This window comes from Tubulanus polymorphus, chromosome 4 (assembly GCF_964204645.1).
Source record: "Tubulanus polymorphus chromosome 4, tnTubPoly1.2, whole genome shotgun sequence".
Classification (NCBI taxonomy): Eukaryota; Metazoa; Nemertea; class Palaeonemertea; order Tubulaniformes; family Tubulanidae; genus Tubulanus; species Tubulanus polymorphus.
This window is the reverse complement of record NC_134028.1, coordinates 9,900,052-9,916,180: the sequence shown is the minus strand read 5'-3', so window position 1 is coordinate 9,916,180 and position 16,129 is coordinate 9,900,052.

The following is a 16,129-nucleotide window of genomic DNA, read 5'->3' as shown; positions in this document are numbered from 1 at the left end:
GATGGTTGTTGGGCACACTTGGCTTCGTTGAGGACGTGGATGTCGCCTATTTTGTCACATTGTTTACAGGGAATACGCGAAAGGGCGTCGGCGTTTCCGTTAGGGAACCCTTGCGATGTTCAATGCGGAACTGGAAAGATGAGTGATTCCAGCCATCGAGCTATTTGGCCTTCCGGTTCCTTCAGGTTCATGAGCCACCTGAGCGCACTATGGTCCATCCGAATCAAGAATTCTTGGCCGAGCAGGAAATGTCGGAAATGCTTTGTGAAATATACTATGGCTAATAGCTCCCTGCGGGTGACACAGTAGTTTCTTTCTGCCTTGTTTAAGGTTCGGCTGCCGTAAGCGATAGGTCTCTCTTCTTTGTTCTGTATTTGGCTTAGAACGCCCCCGATTGCGTACGCACTGGCGTCACAATCCAGGACGTAAAGGTCGTCAGTGTTTGGATAGGCCAGGATTGGCGCGCTCATCAGTTTGTCTTTTAACGTTTGGAAAGCTGTTGTGTGCTCTTCGGTCCACAGGAAATTTTGATCCTTAGCTGTTAGGTTGTGGAGAGGACTGGCGATATTCGCGAAGCCTGGGACGAATCGGCGGTAATACGTGGCGAGTCCAAGAAAACTCCTAACTTCCTTCACGTTAGTCGGTGCGAGCCAGTTGTGAATGCACTCTACCTTGGATGGATCCGTGTGAATTCCCTCTCTACTAACCACGTGTCCAAGGAAAGTGGCTGAAAGCTGAAATAGTCCACATTTCCGGGGTTTAAGCTTGAGACCGGCGCCTTTGAGCTTCGCCAAGACCAGATCAAGTCGCTCAATCATGCCTTCTATGGTGTCGCTACATATCAAAATGTCATCTGAATAGATCAAACAGATCTCCCACTGCAGTCCCGCTAATACCATCTCCATTAAGCGTTCAAACGTGCCGGGAGCTCCGGACATCCCGAACGGAAATACCGTGAATTGCCACAGACCACTCTGCGTGGTAAAGGCCGACTTCTGTTTTGCGTCGTCGCTTAGGGCCACTTGCCAATAACCAGAGTTTAAATCGAGTGTGCTGAACCACGTCGCTCCCCCGAGAGACTCCAAAGATCTGTTAATGTTCGGTATGGCAATGCTCTCGATTGTCGTTACTTCGTTCAAACGTCTATAGTCGACGCAAAACCGAGAGCTGCCGTCTTTCTTTGTAACGAGAACTATTGGGGATGACCAGGGAGATCGAGATCTCTCGATCAAACCTCTTCGTTCCATATCGGCCACCAGCGTCTCTGTTTCTTTCCGCTTGCCGAGAGGAGGTAATCGCGGTGGCTGGCGGACAGGGGCATGAGTTCCGGTATCGACTTCATGTCGTACTAGGTCCGTTCTTCCCAGGTCTTCGTCGTTCTTGGAGAATGCATCAGAATGTTTCGCGAGGAGACTTGCAACTTTCTGAGCGTCTGCAGTATTCAGCCGTTCGATACTAGATTCGAAAAGTTCTCTAAGGTGTTCCGGGATATCTGGTGTGGTCTTGTCGTCGAGGGGCGTTGGCGGGTCTTCGGTGACTTCGATGTTTCTGACAGTCGAGACGGTGATCAGGCGTCCAAGTACTTTCGATTTAGGTAGACATATGGGGTTGTAGCCCAAATTTATCACCCGAAGACAAATCGTGTTGTGCACATTACGATCTACCAACGTTCTGGCCACCACCAGATCCCCTTTTTCAAACCTAGAGGTGCCTTCAATTACACCAAATCCACTGAGGCCTTCGTCGCCGGACAATGAAACAGGAATGGTAACCTGATGTCGTGCTGAAATCTCGACACTTCCTAGTGTCCGGGCTAGTATTTCAGACTCCGGTTCTAGAGAACGCCTGGAGTTAAGACAAATCTCTTCATTCTCACAAAACATAATTGAATTTCCCACATCGAGATAAGACCCTGTTCTCTTGAGAAAATCCATTCCCGAAATTCCGTCAGCGCCTACGTTAGCGATTACCGCCTCGATGCGTATCTTATTTTGTCCGAGAGTTAGCGATATCGTTGCCGTCCCTTCTACTGTTATATTGCTCCCGTCCGGACAAAGCAATCGGAGGTTCGTGGCTTTCACTCGGGGTCGCTGTTTCTGAGGTATAGCACTGAACGCTTTGTCGGAGATGACGGTTCGGCAAGCGCCAGTATCTACCAGCAGGGTCATCTTGACCGACCCCACATCGGCGACCGCGAACAGCCCATTATCAGTCGACAGGTTCTCGAGTTTGTAGTTCAGTATATTTCGCAGAATTTTGGGGCTTAGTGATCTCGTCTAGTGTCTCCGGAGGGTGGCCCCTACCGCCGGAGCGTTGGCGTTTCCCGGACGTTGCCGGCATTGTCGGGCAAAATGTTCGGACTGGCCGCAATTGAAGCAAGCCGCGTTAGTTCGGTGCCATACGGAGTTTTTACCAGACTTTTCCGTGGGTGAGTCATCGGCTTTTGTGTCGAGTTTCGTGTTAATAGCGCTTAATGCTTCCGCTAATTTCGATATCTGGTCGCTCATCAGTTTTAAAGTCGAGTCGTTTCGAGGCTCGACCGATATCGCTCGGGCAGCAACCGCTTTCCTCCCAGTAAGTTGTGCTTTCTCTCGTCTCGATTCGATTCTCCGGAAAGTCTCCACTTCGAGGGCTGCCGTAATGGCAGCGATCTCGGGCTCGCCTGAAATAAGCGCATCCTCATCTCTCCGTCTTCTAACGCATCCATGAAGTGTGCTCGAGCAAGCGCATCCCTTGTGTTCTTATCGGTATCCGGGTACGCGAGAGCTACCAGTCGCTTAATTTCGTGACCCATCTCCTGTAGACTCTCTCCGGACTTCCTTGTTCGGGCTCGAAGTTCGGCGGTGTACAGCTCTTCTCGGACTTGGGGTCAAAATCGAAGTTTCAAAGCGGCGCTCAGTTGATGGAAATTCTCTCTTTCATCGCGCGAGAGTTCTTTCAGAACCTGTTGTGCATCGCCATTGAGGCTGACTGCGAGGTATGTGGCCTTCTCGTCCTCGTCCCACCGGTTGAGTGTCGCGACAGAATCGAAATGCGCCTCAAACTCATTCCAACTCGTTCTGCCGTCGTAACGATCGGGCATGGCCGCCGGTGTGGAAGGTTTATATCGTCGAGATCGTCGAGCGATTCTCGGTAGTCGGAATTGTATATGGGGTCCATCAACCCTGTCGTCCGCGTCGTCATCATCCTCCACGGCCGTTTCCATGATTTCCTCGTCCGAGGATGATTAGGACTGGTCGTCGTGGTCGCGGTCCGGACCATCTCCACTCTCCGGGGTTTTCGATACGAGCTCGACCCCGTCTCCAACAGTCATAATCTCCGGTTGGTCAGTCATCTCAATCTACATACGAATAATGGTTATTACGTGGTTTAGTATTATAGAGGGATGGATAATAATAACAATGTATATATACATATAGCAATGCAGATAGCAGAATGCACTAATTTTGTTTTTCAGCAGAGGTCAGAGGTCAGCGGAGACACACTCCTAGCATCCGGATTCAGGATTCGTCACTTGCGTTAAATTTTCATCATCCCACCGCTGCCACCAGTTGTAACGGATTTCCCAGACACGGTAACCATTTGACACCCCGGTCAAAATCACTCATGAAAATATTCATCAGAACAGACAACTCCTGCAGCTGTGTCTGCACCGGTAGGCCTCCCGTACGCCAGGCGTCACGGGACGACGCTCAATAACAACATGTCTTGGAGGCCTCCAACCGCCCCTCGGTCCCGGACCTAGTCCTCGTGTCTACGCGGGTTTCTCCGTCAGTGGGTCCGTCCGGGTCCGCTCATCCTTCTCTTGAAGGCGAGTAATACGGCTGGATGAAGTTCCTCTCCTCTTATCGTCCTATTCTTGGTAGCGTGTTGAACCCCCCACCGTCCGGAATTCATACGATGCGCAAGCTGACCTCCTAGAGCGGGCAGGACCTCCGCTGACCTCAATGACAGAACTACAGTCGTTTGAACTGGGTATTAATGATTATTTTAGGGCTCGAGATTAAACATATATACAATAACTGGCATTTGCTGTCTGGAACGAACATGTTACACAAAACCCGGTGGTTCAGGAAATAACGACCGGAACTGTTTCCCGGGGACGACGATTATACTTATAATTTAACTTGGTTCCGGAACATACGCTAATCTGTTGTCTGGATAAATATATTTACAGTACCGATTGTCCGGGGACACGCCCGCACGGACAATCGGCTTCCCGCGAGGACGACGACAAATATACAATTGAATTAATGAGATGTCCGGAACCTACGATTTTCTGTTGTCCGGATAAACATATTTGCAGTACCGATTGTCCGGGGACACGCCCGCACGGACAATCGGCTTCCCGCGAGGACGACGACAAATGTACAATGATTTCACAGTTGGCTTGATTCCAGCAACGATGGGAGTGGGACCGGGCAACCGCACGCCGGCTAAAAAAGGTCACCGCGGACACGCGATCGGAGATGAATTTCACCCAGCACTGGCAGTGGTTGTCTCCACCAGTGATCTGTCGCTCTACGATCCTAGTGTAACCAACTGTGGTACATCAGACACTAAGATGCTTGGTGAAAGATAAATAAACATCACCGACTAAAAGGTAACGTACACGATACAAATATAAGAATAAATAGACATATAAGAATTATAAGTATGGAGTTAAAAGGGATTCAAACCCTACGCGCGCGACAAGGATGATAGAATGATTTTCAATACAATTAAAAAAAGGGGTTAATAATATTCGGGAAACCCGGAAATAACGGAGCCGCTGCCGGAACATCAACCTAAACGGGTTAAACAGGCAAAAGGTTGAAAGCCTGTTTTGGTCGATGGCTAGTGACGTCATCAAGATCGCCTTTTTGTTACTCCCACAGCTAAACAACTCACTTTTAACGGTTAACCGCTGAATTTGAATTTGCTGTCAAGTGTATTCTTGCTGGCTGTTGATTAAAAGATTGTGAATCATGTTTTCCGAACGTGTTAAGCTTGTCTTTTTTAAAGAGGTAGATTGCAAGATTATAAAAAACTCACTGGGTAACACTGGTGAACGCCGCGAGCATCGTACACGGTGGTGCAGGCGAGGCGTCGCGACCGCGCGGCGGCAGGGCTTTATAATTTTGGCTTTTGCCATCCAGTTTTGGAGTCTTGTTATTGCCACCACGGCCACGTTACCACCACACTCACATTGTCGCTAGGCCTACTGTACTGCCACTACTTCACTTACTTGCTACTTACTCGGCTAAATTAATTTGTCTTCATCCACGCTTACTTCCCCCCCCCCCCCCATGTTAACAAGTAATTTCTGCCAACCGAACCACCAGTCGCAGTAGCCGTAGGCAGTATATGAAATGAAAATCAAGAACTTCGCTTATTTTGCAAGCCTCTAGAAACTGGTTTCAAATGCATTATGAGATCATGGGATGCTTCCTCTAGAACTGATATAGCCAATTCATTTATTAGTTTTATTGAGAATGATATTTCTTTAGACCTTATGTCGCAAGATACAAAAACATTATTTATTGATTACCTAAAGAAGAATTGGTTTAATTCCCAAATTTGGTCTGATGCATTCAATGCTGAATCAATTTATCAGTCAGTCAATCTAACAGAAATAACCCTTTGCTATTAACTGATAATATTACTGAGCGCAAATTCAAACAAATAGATGATGTCTACTTAAGTGGACACCTAAATAGACTGATATCCCCTTTTGTGCGATTACTGTTTGAAAATGTTTTTAATGATGAGATCAAAGCGACAAATATGAACAATCTCCAATTTAAGCAACTTGACCAACGAGTTAAGAATATACGTCACCTTGAAAAGATAGAAAAGTGTTGCAAAAGAGCCTTTGATTTATTACAGAATAATGAGATTTTAAAATATGATGAAGAAACTAATTGGTTTGTTGTGAAGAGTTCTTCACGAAAGAACTTAAATAGGTTAGAAGATAATGATAATTTTTTCAATGGTGATACTCAATATACATTCAATCAGCTTGATGTTTTAGAAGAAAGATTCCCCGATAAAGTATCAATATCCGAGGAACATTCATATGACATTTCAAAAAAATGCCGAAGGTACATAGGAAATTTAGATTCAATATCCAGTCGTATCTTATTCAATTACGTTATTACAATCGTTCCTGAAAATTGTCTTTCATACGTAGATGGTAATTGCCATTTAATCAATTTGAAACTAGGTATATGTACTTGTGAAGCTTTTATAATGATTGGACAACCATATTTTTGCAAACATCTTTTTGCCTGTTTTGCCCAAAAAAACAATATAACCACAACGAAGGCTTTAATTGATGCATATAAATTCCACATTGTGGAGCCTCTGCCAACTTACAATTTTACTCGACAAAATAGTTCTGTTTCATCTACCCTCATTGATAAGTTAAAAGATCATTCCCACATTGCTAGCTCGAATGATATCAATGCTGCTCGGAAAGGGCACATTCTAAGTATTTTACATAATGAAAGCCACTGTGGAATTAAGTTAATAAGCGGACGACCAGCCAAACGACAACCTCACAATATGGCTCATAGGCGTGCTGAGGGTCCAATCAAGGACAATCAGGTTGCCATAAACCTTCCTGAACTTGAAGTGATAGACCCTTACTGCCCTAAGGTTACAATGCCTAAAGATGCTGAGAATGCAAGACACGGAGGGCGAAAGATAATTAGACCTGCTAACAGAGGTGTATCCTTTTCTGCTATGGTTGAAAATGCTGCTATCAAACTAGGTAAAAAAGCTAAAATATCAGAAATTGAAACCATAGACTCCACTGATCCAGATCCTGGCAATGATATCGAATTTTCAGCAGATATTTTAAGTCAGAATAAATCATCCTTACCGAAAAAATCAAAAGATACCAAACCAAAAGATATTAAGTCAATACCAGTTGTTAAAAATGACTCGAAGTCTGTTTTATTTGAAAAAAGTATTGTCTGTTCCTTTTGTATTAAAGACAAAATAAATCCTCCATATCTTTGTTCATGTCGCAGGGAACTAGATAGGCACATATCCACTTCTCATTCATCTTTGAAACCTATCTCATGTGCTATTTGTTGGGCAGATGGGGTTATTAATTCATATGCAAGTGAAACATTCCTTCAAAAGCACATTGGTATTGAACATAATCATCATAAGAAAAAATCTATTGTAATCGATTATAATAATAGAGATGATTATCTCAACAGTTCTCCTATTACAGAAATCAATAATTCCAATTCTGAAAAAGAATTAGAAATTCTTATAGATCAACCTGGAAATGCAGGCCTCCAAAACCTAGCAAAATTGAAACTAGATAATCTTTTTTCATCAAAAGTTGAAAAAACCCCTTCTCAGTTAGTTGCTGAAACCTGCCCTGTCTGCCACAAAAACTGCAATGCTAATCCTAAGAAAAAGTCCACATTCTCAATTGAATGTGATAATTGCCATAGATGGTATCATTGGAAATGTGCTCCAATCAATGAGGCTCCTCCTGAACATATCAGGTGGTTTTGTTTTCATTGTGACCCGATTTCCTAAATAGTTTGTATTGAATATTATTGATCGGGTTTCGAATGAATCCCTGACGTTAGAAATATTTTCATTTCCCATGGTGAACGTAGAAGCCTATAATGACCGTCACTTAGTCACCTATATATTTACTCGATTATATATAAGGTTAAGAAGCGATGTATATGCACTGGTGTTTATAGTGCTCTATTTCAGGTTTTTTCTTTCAGGAAAATATATTTTGTGAATAGATTACCGCTTGATTTTTTATGTTACAGGTTACTGCAAAATCATCAGTTATTGTGATGCGTGCCGATGTCTCTGGATGATTCTGACCATGTCTAGAACTTCAACATCCTTGACTTATCATCAATTGGCAGCAGTATACATACATGCATGTTCAGAGAGTGTATGAAGAGAGTGTATGGACACATCAACCTCGGTTCAAGGCTGTCCCTGATTAAATTGTATAATCCATATATAATATATATAGATTGGTCCCATTTTAACTTACTCAACTGCTTGAATGTCTTGTTTGTTATTCGTAAATTTTCACTTATTCATTGATTGTTTCTGTAGAATTTTATATGTGATATATAAACGTGGAAACCAGGGCCCATTGCACTATGAAAGACACTTGACATTTTTTTGGGACAGATCTTTCTATATGTTTATGTCCTCGAGGCATCTGAAGTTAAGAAAATTCCCTTTGAAAACTGGAAATGACATAATGAAATAAGTTGTGGAATGTTTAAATTCGACAAAATGAATGTATTTTGCATTCCTAAGGCCCTATATATTTACTGCAGTTAGTCCTGTATGTCTTTTTTATCGCAATTTACTGTGGTTTATTCCTGTTTGTCCTGTATGTCTTTGTGATCGCGATCGCAATTCATTGGTTGCATTGTTTACTGTTAGTCCTGTATGTCTATCGCAATTAAGTTAGTCCTGTATGTCCTGTATGTCTTAGTTAATCGCAATTCATTGATTGCATTGTCTACTGTTAGTCCTGTATGTCCTGTATGTCTTAGTTAATCGCAATTCATTGGTTGCATTGTTTACTGTTAGTCCTGTATATTCTGTATGTCTATCGCAATTAAGTTAGTCCTGTATTTCTTAAATAATCGCAATTCATTGGTTATTGAATTGTCTACTGTTAGTCCTGTGGTTTAGTCCTGTATGTCCTGTATGTCTTAGTTAATCGCAATTCATTGGTTGAATTGTCTACTGTTAGTCCTGTATGTCCTGTGGTTTTGTCCTGTATGTCTTTGTGATCGCGATCGCAATTCATTGGTTGCATTGTTTACTGTTAGTCCTGTATGTCTATCGCAATTAAGTTAGTCCTGTATGTCCTGTATGTCTTAGTTAATCGCAATTCATTGGTTGTTGAATTGTCTACTGTTAGTCCTGTATGTCCTGTGGTTTAGTCCTGTATGTCTTAGTTAATCGCAATTCGTTCGTTGAATTGTCTACTGTTAATCCTGTATGTCCTGTATGTCTATCGCAATTAAGTTAGTCCTGTTTGTCCTGTATGTCTTAGCTACGAGCAATTATCAAACTTGATAATTGCTCGTAGGTCTTAGTTAATCGCAATTCATTGGTTGCATGGTTTACTGTTAAAGCTGTATGTTCTGTATCTCTATCGCAATTTCATTGGTTGCATTGTTTACTGTTAAAGCTGTATGTTCTGTATCTCTATCGCAATTTCATTGGTTGAATTGTTAACAGTCCTCTGTATGTACATGTAAAAATAATTAAGGTTCTGACAACAGGTTTGTAAAGTAATCAGCTATCTGTTTTGTCTATCGTTGCTTAAATTGTTAACTGTTGTTTTAGAGTTCTGTATGTCTTTGTCGATCATTTTGTCTGCACTCAGGGGCGGATCCAGCATTTTGAAGGGGGGGGGGGCAAATGAAAGCAACAACAGATGGCTGTAAGCCATTCCAGAGCAAGCACCGATAACGCGAAGACCCTCCCTAAAAATTTTTTGGAAAAATAGATGCAAGCAGGTGCATTCTGAGCATTACTTAATAGAAAGATTTCATTCGGTTTTTACTCAGTAACGCATAGATTTGCGGCTACATCGGTAAAAATAGAGGGGTGGATCCGCCACTGAATAGCTATTGTTTTGTGTAGGATTGTATCTGTGAATTAAGTAAAGTTACTTACTCCAGTCTGATGTTATTGCTTATTGCTCGTATTTTATTGTTTTAAGTGTGCGAATACTTTTCTTAGATTTATGGAGATCAGGATGACGAGGGTTCGATTTAAACCAACAAATAAACAAAAACATTCAAACCTCAAATTAATCCGTTTACTTGTCTTTATTTTTGGGGAACATTTTTTTACCTAGTTCAGATTTGATAACACAGTAGTCGCTTGTTCCAAAGCGATGTGCCGTTGAAGACAGACCTGAAGGTCTTTGCCGACAGCGATGCTATCCAGGATTTCAAAGGATGTGAAGAAGGTGCATCTTCGACAACCATAGTTTGCAGTTTTAACAATTTAAAACAAAAATAGTTTCATTAAACAACTTAAAATTTAAAGATTTAGTGGACTTACTGTTTAACCAGGGCAGGGATTTCTCGCAACCGTACATGATATATACATACACTAGCAGTAAATACAATGTACTTCTAACCCTTATAAAACTTAAACTATTATTAGTTATTTTACAATTATTAAACGGCAACGTTGAAATGCGATGTGCGCTCAGAGCGGCCGTAGTGATTTTGGCGTATTGTGGGATTCGAACCGCTCGGAATTTGTACTAGTGACGTCACTCGCCATCGACCAAAACAGGCTTTTGTAACGGATTCCGTGGACACGGTAACCAAAATAGCTTCTCAGTAATATTTGGATTTCGCGGGGGACAAGCAACTCCTGCGCAGCTGTGCTTGTCCCGCCTCCACCCAACTTAGGCCTCACACACGGCCCGTATCCTCTCGGGGCGCCCCCTATCTCTTCGTGCCTCTTCACCGTTGGTGGGTACGTCCGGGGCAAAAGGTTGAAAGCCTGTTTTGGTCGATGGCGAGTGACGTCACTAGTACAAATTCCGAGCGGTTCGAATCCCACAATACGCCAAAATCACTACGGCCGCTCTGAGCGCACATCGCATTTAAACGTTGCCATTTAATAATTGTAAAATAACTAATAATAGTTTAAGTTTTATAAGGGTTAGAAGTACATTGTATTTACTGCTAGTGTATGTATATATCATGTACGGTTGCGAGAAATCCCTGCCCTGGTTAAACATGAGTCCACTAAACCTTTAAATTTTAAGTTGTTAATGAATCTATTGTTTTAAATTGTTAAAACTGCAAACTATGGTTGTCGAAGATGCACCTTCTTCACATCCTTTGAAATCCTGGATAGCATCGCTGTCGGCAAAGACCTTCAGGTCTGTCTTCAACGGCACATCGCTTTGGAACAAGCGACTACTGTGTTATCAAATCTGAACTAGGTAAAAAAATGTTCCCCAAAAATAAAGACAAGTAAACGGATTAATTTGAGGTTTGAATGTTTTTGTTTATTTGTTGGTTCAAATTGAACCCTCGTCATCCTGATCTCCATAAATCTAGGACAAATATTCGCACACTTAAAACAATAAAATACGAGCAATAAGCAATAACATCAGACTGGAGTAAGTAACTTTACTTAATTCACAGATACAATCCTACACAAAACAATAGCTATTCAGTGGCGGATCCGACCCTCTATTTATTACCGATGTAGCCGCAAATCTATGCGTTACTGACTAAAAACCGAATGAAATCTTTCTATTAAGTAATGCTCAGAATGCACCTGCTTGCATCTATTTTCCAAAAAATGTTTAGGGAGGGTCTTCGCGTAATCGGTGCTTGCTCTGGAATGGCTTATAGCCATCTGTTGTTGCTTTCATTTGCCCCCCCCCCCTTCAAAATGCTGGATCCGCCCCTGAGTGCAGACAAAATGATCGACAAAGACATACAGAACTCTAAAACAACAGTTAACAATTTAAGCAACGATAGACAAAACAGATAGCTGATTACTTTACAAACCTGTTGTCAGAACCTTAATTATTTTTACATGTACACAGAGGTCTGTTAACAATTCAACCAATGAAATTGCGATAGAGATACAGAACATACAGCTTTAACAGTAAAACAATGCAACCAATGAAATTGCGATAGAGATACAGAACATACAGCTTTAACAGTAGACAATTCAACCAATGAATTGCGATTAACTAAGACATACAGGACATACAGGACTAACTTAATTGCGATAGACATACAGGACTAACAGTAAACAATGCAACCAATGAATTGCGATCGCGATCACAAAGACATACAGGACAAACAGGAATAAACCACAGTAAATTGCGATAAAAAAGACATACAGGACTAACTGCAGTAAATATATAGGGCCTTAGGAATGCAAAATACATTCATTTTGTCGAATTTAAACATTCCACAACTTATTTCATTATGTCATTTCCAGTTTTCAAAGGGAATTTTCTTAACTTCAGATGCCTCGAGGACATAAACATATAGAAAGATCTGTCCCAAAAAAATGTCAAGTGTCTTTCTTAGTGCAATGGGCCCTGGTTTTCCACGTTTATATATCACATATAAAATTCTACAGAAACAATCAATGAATAAGTGAAAATTTACGAATAACAAACAAGACATTCAAGCGGTTGAGTAAGTTAAAATGGGACCAATCTATATGTATATTATATATGGATTATACAATTTAATCAGGGACAGCCTTGAACCGAGGTTGATGTGTCCATACACTCTCTTCATACACTCTCTGAACATGCATGTATGTATACTGCTGCCAATTGATGATAAGTCAAGGATGTTGAAGTTCTAGACATGGTCAGAATCATCCAGAGACATCGGCACGCATCACAATAACTGATGATTTTGCAGTAACCTGTAACATAAAAAATCAAGCGGTAATCTATTCACAAAATATATTTTCCTGAAAGAGAAAACCTGAAATAGAGCACTATAAACACCAGTGCATATACATTGCTTCTTAACCTTATATAAAATCGAGTAAATATATACATTCAGGCCTATAGAAAATCATACAATAGGCCTACAAACTTTTTAGTTAGGCTAAACAAAAATGATACCTTGTTTCTCCGCAGCGGCCGGGTCATTTTTGTAAAATATGATGAAATTTATAAACAGTTCTTTTCTATAGCGGCCGGGTCTGTTATGGTAAAATTGATCACGATTTAAAAAAAAGTAATGTATAGGGTAGATAGGTGGCCGGCATATTTAATTAATATATAATAAATTTTGTAAACAGTTCATTTCTATAGCGGCCGGGTCTGTTATGGTAAAATTGATCACGATTTTTAAAAAAGTAATGTATAAAGTAGATAGGCGGCCGGCCGGGTCAACATTTAAGCTCAGCAGAGCGGAGAAACAAGGTATCAATTTTTTTTAGCCTTAGTTATTCTATATGGTCACCAGGGGGTGTTGAATAGTAGAATAACTTAGCATTAGAGCCCACAGATAGAAGAACATATACAGCCTACAAGTAAAACTACAGTCAACCCCCACGATATACTGCCCACATCGATGCAGAACAATATTGACGGTATAGAGAATATAGGGGGTGTATCGGGGGTGTATTACTATGTATTGGTAATGAGATATTACATTGAGAAAACCTGGCAGAAGGCGGGGATGGCAGTAAATGGGAGGGCGGTATATCGGGGTTGACTGTATAAAGAAATTACCAGGCAAAAATGTTCGAAAAAAAATTTTCATACAAAAATTAAGTTTTCAGAAATTTTTTCCCCATATTTTTCACATGCATCTTATCTCTGCTAAGACAAAGTACATTGTATGTTACCTGTTTTTAAACCTGGAATCACTATTATCTTCAACAGGCGAATGGACAGAAAATTGGGAAAAAGGAATGACCAACTTTTCCCATCCACCATGTAAGGATTGCGGACGAGTAGAGCAAAATGGTAAAGGTGCACGCCTAATCATTTTAGATGCAGGAAGTCGAAATGGCTTTGTGCCAGGTGCAAACCTGGTTTTTGAAGCAAAAAATGGTTCTGGAGATTATCATCACCAAATGGATGGTAAATATTATTAAGTCTTTGTTTTCAATATCCATATTAATGTCTATTTCAACTTGGCTTCAGAGCATATCAGATTGCCTAGCTCAGTCAGTTTTGGTGGTAAATATCTGGTAAAGGTCCTGTTGGTTAAGTTTGAATTATTTTCCTCGTTGAAAACATGACAACCCTGATTGTAGACCATTTTTACTCGTCGACAATGTCTACACACCTGATTGTCATCCGATTCTATTCGTCGACAATGTCTACAACCCTGATTGTAGACCATTTGTACTCGTCGACAATGTCTACAACCCTGATTGTCGAGTAAAATCGGTCGACAATCAGGATTCTAGACATTGTCGACGAGTACAAATGGTCGAAAATCAGGGTTGTAGACATTGTCGACGAATAGAATCGGATGACAATCAGGGTTGTAGACATTGTCGACGAGTAAAAATGGTCTACAATCAGGTGTGTAGACATTGTCGACGAATAGAATCGGATGACAATCAGGGTTGTAGACATTGTCGACGAGTAAAAATGGTCTACAATCAGGTGTGTAGACATTGTCGACGAGTAAAAATGGTCTACAATCAGGGTTGTCGACATTGTCGACGAGTACAATTGGTCAACAATTAGGGTTGCAAACATTGTCGACGAGTAGAATCGGTCGACATTTAGGATTGTAGACATTGTCGACGAGTAAAATCGGTCGACGGTTAGAATCAGTCGAATACAGTCCATGCGGATTAATTTCAAATACCAGTCCGCTGTGATTAGATTCTGCGCAGATCTACTTTTACCTGTTCTGGAGTTGAGCCGAAACTTTTGTGAAACTAGGCCCAAGGGCCGGTTGCTCAAAAGTTGATTTAAAACAACCTTTGAGCAGCCAGCCCTTCCATAGCATAAATTGCTCTGATTGTGTGACAACTGATATCTCAAAAAAGTATACCCATCAAAAATATCACTCTCTAATAGTCGTATGAAAAATGCTGATCGCCTACAGCCTACATCAATCATCAATTTCGCAACTAATCATATTCTATGTGCTTTTCAGGAGACATATTCGAAACATGGCTCGAGGACCAATTGATTCCAGCATTAGAGGAACCTTCCCTTATAGTCATGGACCAAGCGTCATATCATCTCTGCTTAGTAAAGGAAAGTCAGGCTCCAAAAAGCTCACAGAGTAAAGAAGAGATCAAGGTATTAAAAAACCTAGATGGCCAGTTTTGAAAAATTGTTTTCACAAATTCAATTTAAAGACATATTTTAGCGACAATGTGAGTGTGGTGGTAACGTGGCCATGGTGGCAATAACAAGACTCCAAAACTGGCAAAAGCCAAAATTAAAAAGCCCTGCCGCCGCGCGGTCGCGACCTGCACCACCGTGCACGATGGCGATGCTCGCGGCGTTCACTAGTGTTACCCAGTGAGTTTTTTATAATCTTGCAATCTACCTCTTTTTTCAAACCAATATTACCACCAACTGGTCCGGAGACAAGCTTAACACGTTCGGAAAACATGATTCACAATCTTTTAATCAACAGCCAGCAAGAATACACTTGACAGCAAATTCAAATTCAGCGGTTAACCGTTAAAAGTGAGTTGTTTAGCTTTGGGAGTAACAAAAAGGCGATCTTGATGACGTCACTAGCCATCGACCAAAACAGGCTTTCAACCTTTTGCACGTCCGGGTCCGCTCGTCCTCCTCTTGGAGGCGAGTAATTCAGCTGGAATCCTCTGCCGGACAAAATGTCGGTAGCGTGACTCCGGCCTCTCCTCAGCTGACCGGATTCCTCGTGTTCTACAAGTTAGACTACTTGCCTCTGACTCTCTTCCTCACTCCGATCAAGTCCACGATAACTCAAAGAAACGGCCCGATGTTAATTTTGAATTACTAACTAATATATATTTATTTGCAGCTATAAACGCCCGAAATCCGATGCAAGCCTCGAATTAATTTCCAAACACTATTTACAATTACACAGTCGGTCATTCCGAACACGGTTACTATATACAAAAGGGCTCCCGCCCGGACAACGCGGAGTCCGGGACAAACACGGCGTCAGGGGAAACAACCATGTCCGCCGGGGGGACAACGCGGCGTCCGCCGGGGACAACGCCGACCCTGAACATCAATAACGGCAAATACTATTTACAACTAATTAGAGCGGTCCGGGTGCCCGCATGTGGACACGGGGACACGGACGGGCAGGTTCTTACATTATATATAATTACTGGTATGTGCAGTCAATACAAGAATTACGTAACGTTTTCCGCGACGCTTGCAAGCTTTAAGTTGCACGGACAGTCCGAGTGAACGGTTTGTTGAATCTCGCGCTCCGCGCGCCTTTATAGCCCGCGATTGTCCCCGCCGCGCTCTCATTGGCTGGAACAAAAGCCCGGACACGCGTGATTGGTTACGCGTGCCACGTGACTTCGAGGTTGGCTGAGTTCCAGCGACAATGAGAGCGGAGCCGGGCAACCGCACGCCAGCTGCAAAAGGTCACGGCGGACACGAGAGATACAAGAATAGTTT